Genomic DNA, 8,462 nt, shown 5'->3' with positions numbered 1-8,462 from the left:
GGTGGCTGCTCCTGTCCCTGGCAGCAGGGTGTGGGTGTCACAGCGCTGGCAGTGCCTCTGTGCCAGGCACCCCAAGGACACTGAGGTGCTGGCTGTGTTTACATCCCTGSGGCACACACTGCCCGGGGAATGGCACTGCCCCTCATGTGTGACCCCTGGCCTGCCACAGGCACCAGTGCCCTGTCCTGCAGCCCTTGCAGCACCTTACAGCTGCACATCCCAAAGAGAACCAGGCAGAGATTCCCACCATAAAACCCATTCCCAGGGCCCCMAGTGACTGCTGCTGCCCGTGGGAACATCCTCCTGTCCCTAAGTGCTCATCGGAAAAGCTGTTCTTTTGAAGTGCTGGAAACACCATTTACCCTTCCTGGCATTCCCCCACAGCCAAGGAACAGCAGAGCCATTTCTGTTAATAATTCATAGAAAACTTCTSCCTTCATTTATGGCTCTTCCACACAGCACCAGGATGTGCCCCGCACCCTCCTCCCGGAGCTGGGCAATGACCTGGGACGGGCTGAATCCATCAGARAAACCCTTCCCCAGCAGGACAGCCTCTCTGCTTTGATCCTGAACCAGAGGCAGGTCTAACTGATGATGAGGGTGCTATAATAACCTGGCACAGGTCCCTCAGGAGCTGGGGTGCCCCTCCCTGGAGCTGTTCARGGCCAGGTTGGCTCTGCAGGTGCCAGGGCTGTGCCCTGTGCTGGGCTGGCATTCAGGCAAGAGATTTCTCCAGGGAGCTGGGCTGCTTGGTCACAAGTGTATTTCCTTCCACTGTGGATAATGGCCCTTTGTAGGGAACTGATTTTTAACCAGACAGTGACTGAGAAATGAGCCAGCCTGGAGCAGTGATTTGGGGAGAGTGTCGGGTGCTGGGGCACACAGAGACACGGAGGAGCTGTGCAGAGACAGGGGGACAGCCACCCTTGGGATCAGCCAGACAGACCCGAGAGACTGCAGAGGAGGGSAAGGGATGGTCCTGCACAGAGCTGGGCACCCCAAATCCATGTGTCAGAGGCTTGGGGCACRGCCCTGGGACCATGGATGAGGATAMRCTCATGYGGTCTCTCTGAGATCCAGCTGGGGGAAGCTCTTGGGGATTATCACAAAGCTTTTGTACCAAATATTGTATTATTGTTATTTTCAGAATGAAAAAAGTACTTTTAAAACTCCATAAAAGTTAAATTCTTAGCACACTATCGAGTCTTAATATCCTAAACAAAAACACCAGGGTAGCTCAGTCAWACATGGAATTAATTAAACTTTGTAGAGGGGAAGTCACTGTTTGGTATTACTGACCCATCCCTGTCCCCATCCCTACTGTGCTCCCTGTACAGGGCCCCAGGAGCCAGATGGGTGCAGCAGGATGGGTTTCACCTCTCCCTGCTCCCCTCGGCTGCGACTGGGCAAATCCAACAGGAAAAATGGCCTTGCAGGGGTTTGTAGSCGTTCCCAAAGCGTTCCCAAAGCAGGGACAGCAGCCAGGCCAGAGGGAAGCAGTCCCGAGTGCTGCCCATGCTCCCTTGGCACTGCAGCTCTCCTCCTCCTCAGCAATGTGTCAGGACATGTTTAGCACAAATAAAAAGTTGTTGTTTAACATTCTTGTGTATCTGTGAGCGGCGGCAGTGATGCTTCCTGTAAAACAGAGCTMTGAGCGTGGCAAAGCTGTTTGATGTTACAGCCTTATTTAAACAGCATTTAGATAGTAAAAGCAGTCATTCCCCTCATCCCCACATACCAGCTACCCATTAAAATTCCTTCTCATGCTCTTGCACAAAGGCTAATTTTGGCAGAAGGCTGACTTGCCCTAGATTTTTAAAAGACTACTTGTTTTAAAACAAAGTCCTTTGGGGGAGGGCGAGAGCTGGGAGAGGATTGCTTCCTCCCCCTGTCCTCCCCAGTCTCATCACCCCGAGCACCCTCCATCCCGTTACCCCTGATCACCCCATCACATCACCCCTGATCCCCCCATCCCATCACCCCTGATCACCCCTGATCACCCCTGATCACCCCCATTCCATCACCCTGATCACCCCAATCCCATCACCCTGATCACCCCATCCCATCACCCCTGATCACCCCTGATCACCCCCATCCCATCACCCTGATCACCCCAATCCCATCACCCCTGATCACTCCCATTCCATCACCCCTGATCACCCCTGATCACCCCCATCCCATCACCCCTGATCACCCCAATCCCATCACCCCTGATCACTCCCATCCCATCACCCCTGATCACCCCTGATCACCCCCATCCCATCACCCCTGATCACCCCAATCCCATCACCCCTGATCACCCCCATCCCATCACCCCTGATCACCCCTGATCACCCCCATCCCATCACCCTGAGCACCCCCATCCCATCACCCTGATCACCCCCATCCCATCACCCCTCGGCCCCATTGCACCCCATCCCATAACCCGACCCCATCACCTCCCGGCCCTGGAGGGTGCAGTATCCTCTCCTCCTCCTCCTCCTCCTCCTCCTCCTCCTCCTCCTCCTCTTCCTCCTCCTCTCCCATGGAGGGGCTCCGGGCCTCGCAGGGGGTGATGGAGGGAGCTTCAGGCACGGAGCAGGAGGAGCCACAGGAAGATTGAAAATCTGTCATTCACCTTGACATTTACACACTAAAAATAAAGTTAAACGCTTTTAAAAACAAATTATGCCAATAGTCAGATATTACTTAAGGGACTTGACTCAGAATAAAGCTCTGGGTTTTCAAGACGACTCTCGCTATCATCAGAACAGCTTTTTACCAAGATGTTCCTTTGTTCCTGAGTTGTTTCCTTTCCTTCAGGCTCTGGGTAAAATGTCACTTGATTGTGATAACTGAGAACGGCAGAAAATCCAAAGAAACCTGACCCACAGGTGTCCTGCAGGACCCAGAGGGAACAGGTCCAGAGAGACCCGCAGAGGCAAATCAACAGCCAAAGCCTCGCGGGGAGCAGATGGAGGAGCTGACTTGTCTGTTTGGCTGGGATTCAATGAAAATGTTCTCTACCCTTCCCTTTCTGCACGGGGATAGATCTGCAAAGGAAAACATTTCTTGGTGCTGTGCGCTGGCAGGGCTGGTGCCACAGCAGCGGATCCAGCACTGCCACAGCCCCTCGGGCACATTCCTGACTGAGAGTTCTGGAAGCTGCTTTGGTTCCAGGGCACCAACAGGGTGCTAAAACCAAGACAGGTCAAAACCAGTGCGTCCCAGTGAATCCCATTCTGCAGTAAATAAACGGCTCTATAAGCAGTTGCCCCAATGGATGTACGTAAGGAAGGAGATGTGGATTTTTGGCAGAATTTGGCAGCTCTCTGTGGCATCCCAGGCCATGGTGACACCAGGGGATGGCTCCACAGAAGTTTGTTGCTTTTAAAAGCCCCGTGGGGACTCCTGRGTGCCCTGCCTGCAGCAGGGATGGAGCTGGGGCAGTGGCAGCACCCATCTCATGGCTGCCAAATGAGAATTCACCCCATCCCACACCGGGCTCAGGCAGGGAGAAGGGACCAGGGCTGGTTCTGTTCTCCACTGCACAGATCCGTGGCTGCCAGCAGAATCCACCCTGTCCCACACCGGGCTCAGGCAGGGAGAAGGGACCAGGGCTGGTTCTGTTCTCCACTGCACAGATCCGTGGCTGCCACCGCCACCAGAGAGGCTCCAGGTCAGCCTTGTGGCCCCAAACCTTCGCCACTGGGTTTGGCCAATGGCTCTGCTCATTTGAGGTCTCTGTAACTGATACTGGAAAGGATGAGTCAGGCCTAAGTATAGTTACCTGSACCCAAAATAGAGCTGAGCCCTGCAGCAGCTCGTGCAGGTCAGCAGGAACACCTCCTGAACCACTGGGAGCTGCTGCTGGGACACGGTGACAGCACAGGTGGCCCTGGCTTTCCACCTGCTTCTACCCTCAGCCCAGGAGCAGATTCCAGAGGAACCCCTCAAAAACTAATCCTCTGTATTGAATGTACAGATGCACAAACTTCAGTTGCTCCTTCTCTTCCCCAATTCACACTGACCAGAGCTCATGAACAGGATCAATTTACACCACATCTAAAAATACACCATCAGCTACACCCAGATGGATCCAAGGGGATGTGTGCMTGTGTCACTATGTGTATGTCCCTAGAACTCTCAGATACACTTGTGATTTACACAAATTCCTGATGCTTTCCTGTAAAAGAYGGGGAGGCAGAGRACACARTGCCCTGGCAGTGCACAAATGGGGKTTTTGYTRTCTGCCATGAGGCCCCTGTGCCCATAAGAGTCGGGAGCAGATCCAGAAGCTCCAGTGAATTCACCCAGGTGGGAAACCTCCAGAAGGAAAGAGGAGCCAGAGCCACTCAGCCCCATTGTCCTCAGCAGCATCCAATGCCAAGAAATAAGGGGCTGTGCTCTGGGCTTTGCTTTGCCTCTGGCTGAATTGTTTAAAACAGCAAACAGAAGAATTTGCCTCTCAGACTAAGATAAACTCCAATTAGCTCAAGACAGGATCCCCACATTGTGAAATGCTCCCAGATCTCACCGGTGTGAGCCGTGTGCTGCCTCACCACCACAGCACTGGTGCTGCTGATGCAGCCAGTGACACAAACACTGATCTGAGTGCTGTGACTAACCCTGCTTCAGCAGCACCTGTAATTAAACACCAGATGGAAGAGCTGAAAATACACAGGGGACAGAGCAGGAGCAGAGGCCGCCCAGAGGAGCCTTGTGGGGTGTGGWGGTGCCCAGATGGATTTTGGAGACAGGGTGCCTCCAGAGCAGCCACAGCTCTGCTCTTCCCACACCATGGATGGGAGGGTGGCTGCAGACCCAGCTGGGGTCAAGAGCTGTGCCCCCAGAATCACTCACAGCTCTGCTCTTCCCACACCATGGATGGGAGGGTGGCTGCAGATCCAGCTGGGGTGAAGAGCTGTGCCCCCCAAACCACCCACAGCTCCACTCTTCCCACACCATGGATGGGAGGGTGGCTGCAGACCCAGCGGGGTGAAGAGCTGTGCCCCCAGAATCACTCACAGCTCTGCTCTTCCCACACCATGGATGGGAGAGTGGCTGCAGACCCAGCTGGGGTGAAAAGCTGTGCACCCAGAATCATGTTGGGCTCCTCGAGAGGCTTCTGCTCTTCTTTCCCAGCATCATTGTAAGGGTATCAACAACCACATGGAGTCACTGAAAATGAGTCATATTTCAGTGCCATCCAATGATTCGATATTGTACGTGATATTTGCCAGCTCGTGCTGTGAACAGTTACTTTATATAATACCTGCAGAAATGTTTCAGGCTCCAGGGGTTTCCAAGGTCTCTGCTTTGAAAGGGGTCCAAGAGTGGTGCTCATTTTCATCAACTCCAAACCTGCAGAGCTCTTGGTGTGTTTATCCAGTTGAATGAGGTGCTTTTTTTGGGCAGGTGGCAGCGACACCTCTGAGAGAGGGATGGGTTTTGAAGGGCTTTTCCCAAGCGGAGCTGTGGCTACGAGAGAGACACTCAGAGGGCACAGAGAGTGTGGGGAGGTGGAAAGCAGAGCTCAGAGAGTGTGGGGAGGTGGAAGGCAGAGCTCAGAGAGTGTGGGGAGGTGGAAGGCAGAGCTCAGAGGGCACAGAGAGTGTGGGCAGGTGGAAGGCAGAGCTCAGAGAGCTCAGAGGGTACAGACTGGGGACATGGAAGGCAGAGCTCAGAGGGCACAGAGTGGGGACATGGAAGGCAGAGCTCAGAGGGCACAGAGTGGGGACATGGAAGGCAGAGCTCAGAGAGCTCAGAGGGCACAGAGTGGGGACATGGAAGGCAGAGCTCCCTCTGCAGCTCCAGGATGTGCCACTGCTCCCGAACCAGCCTGGCATTCCCGTGCCCACGGGCAGCACGGTGCTCCAGCGGTACCAGTGCTCTGGGAGCTCAGGGGGCATCGAACAAAGGCAGAAACAGAAAAGGGAGTGCCCTGGAAAACACAGAGCTAAGGCTGTCCCATGGTGATGGTCRTTGAGGCTCATGTTGGAAAGGTAAATATAAATGATATAAATGTGATCTCCCTTTAGGGAGCCACKTCAAGGACTTWAAAAAAAAAAATAAAACAAACAACCAAGCCAGCAAACAAGTCCTAATGGTATTTCTTTAGCAGGAACTTGACGGAAGCAGAGCTGATGAAGTGCAATCCACTGTCTTTCCACCTACTTAATTAGAAACAGGACACTGCAGGAAATTATCATACGACTTAATTTCAGTAAAAAGCTTTTCAATAAAAAGATTAAACATGTCTCTAATGYGTGAAGATATGAGCAGGTTATAATTACTATTGACCTCACCTCATCAGCAGTATTTAATTGATGTCAGGGTCTTTGTCTGCCTGTGCAAGTTAATCAGCATCCCTGGGCCACCAAAGACCACATTTGTACCCTGCTAAGGAAGCAGCAATCTTGCTGCGTTYATTTCTCTCTCGTTTTTTTTTCTCCCGTCTCTTCCACATGTCTGTGAGCTGCTGTATCTCAGCTCTGCCAGGGCATTCACTGCCTGGGGCTTGCAATCCCACTCTGAAATAGCTGCTCCTGCACCTTGTGCTTCCCAGACCCTTGCAGCAGGATCCCTTTTTCTGGAGCTGTGATTTCCCACTTTGGGAGAGAGCTGTTCCCGAGTGGGCTGCGGGGCTGKCAGGGGCTTTGCCGGAGCTGCAGTGAGCCTGGCAGAGCCTCTCCGGGTCAGTGCTGAGCCCCAGTGCCCCAGCAGGGCTGGCACCAGCCTGTGCTTTCCTGGGGATGCACAAATCCAGGGGTTATAAATACACCGSGAGCCGGGAATGCAGATGGAAGGCTGGAGCAGCGCGAGGGGGGCGGGTGCTGCTCCGTKCAATATCCATATTTATCCCCAGGTTTATTTAAGTAGCAGGGTGGWTTTTTCCCCTGCCGGCCACCGAGGAGCTGCTGCAGTGCACAGGCTGCTCCCAGAGCGATGCTGCAGCTGAGGGACAATGAGGGACAATCCTAGACAGGATCCATCCTGGGATCCAGGGCAGGGAGCTGCATGCACACACACTCATGTCCAGACTCAGGAAGGAATAAATACGGACAATCTTTTCTGAAATGAAACCAATTATCTGCTTCCACCAGAATCGAGCAATCCAGGACCACGACACACYGCTCTGTGCAGTGCTGTGCCTTTGCCATAAAATCTGCTCTGGAGAAASCCCAAACCCAGCAGTGAAACCCTTCCCTCAGCTGAGAGAAGGGAGTTCAGCTCTGACAGACCCTCAGTGCTGGGGGGACACCCCAGGGTGTTGGGTGCTGCTTTAGGGTCCCCATGTCCATCCCAGGGGCTCCATGGGACCCCCACCCAGGGAATGTCCAGCAGAGACTGAGAAGGACAACGTGTCCCTCTGCACCTCCTTCCCCTCCCAGCTTCCAGGGAGATGGCACCCTGGGGTAATTCCACWGTGAGGTCAGCATTCCAAGGTTTTCTAAAATTACAAAGCAACTTCTCCACGGTGTCTTTCATGGTGTTAAGCTGATTAGTACCATTTAAAAAGAAAAAAAAAAAAAGTAGCTTAATTCTATATCTTAGCAAAGCTGCTTTGACAAATGCATCGAGGATAAGAATCCCTCTTCCCAGAGGAGCTGAAACCATTAGGGCAGATTTGCTGCTGGAGCCAGCTCCCTACAACCACTGTGTGTTCTGCACTTGTTATTTATAAAAACTCAGGGAAAATATGTCAGAGCTGTAAGGAGCTGAGGGAGGGAGATGTCAATCCAGTTCTGTGTCACCTTCACAGACACAAACCTTCTGCTGGTTTAGGCAAGTCCCACTTAGCACAACTGAAGGCTTTGAGTCTCTCCTGCTTAGAAACCTCCTGGATTTTGCTGATCTCCAGCTGGGCCTCATGAGAAGCAGCAGCTCTGCCAAGAAAACTCATGGGCTGGAGTCAAAGCTTGGTTCTGGAATTCATGTGCCATGAGCAGCTCTGCAGTCCCCGGGATGGGCTCCCAACCATTCCCGTTTGTGCCCCACACTCAGGATGGCAGAGCCCAGCACAGAAGGGCTGTGGGGCCTGCCAGGGGCTGTGGGCACCGGCTCCTGTGGCAGCAGAGGCAGCAAACCCTTGGGAGTGTTGGGGATAACGGGAGGTGACAGAAAGGGGACGCACTCAAAGGTGTGTCCGAGAACCCCCAAATGCCACGGCACAAACACAGAACCCGCACCACGCACGGCAGGATGAGCACCGCCAAACAGGGTGGGTGGAACGGCTGAGCAAGGAGTCGTGATGGCTGGGAAATGCAGATTAGAGCTCCAGCAGCACGCTCAGCAAACAGAGATCCGATGTGAAAGGAAATCCACTGGGATGGAGCAGGGTAAATGTCACATCCTCCAAGAACCCGGGCAGGGTGAGGGAGGGGCTCTGCTATCACGGGCTGTTCACGTGTGTCACTAACAACAAGTCACATTAAAATCATGAGGTGTTTTATTTTTGGAAAGATGATGTATTGCTCCTC

This window comes from Malurus melanocephalus, unplaced genomic scaffold (genome assembly GCF_030028575.1).
Source record: "Malurus melanocephalus ecotype Western Australia unplaced genomic scaffold, MMel_1.1 scaffold_1328, whole genome shotgun sequence".
In the NCBI taxonomy this organism is placed as follows: Eukaryota; Metazoa; Chordata; class Aves; order Passeriformes; family Maluridae; genus Malurus; species Malurus melanocephalus.
Note: the sequence above shows the minus strand (reverse complement) of the source record.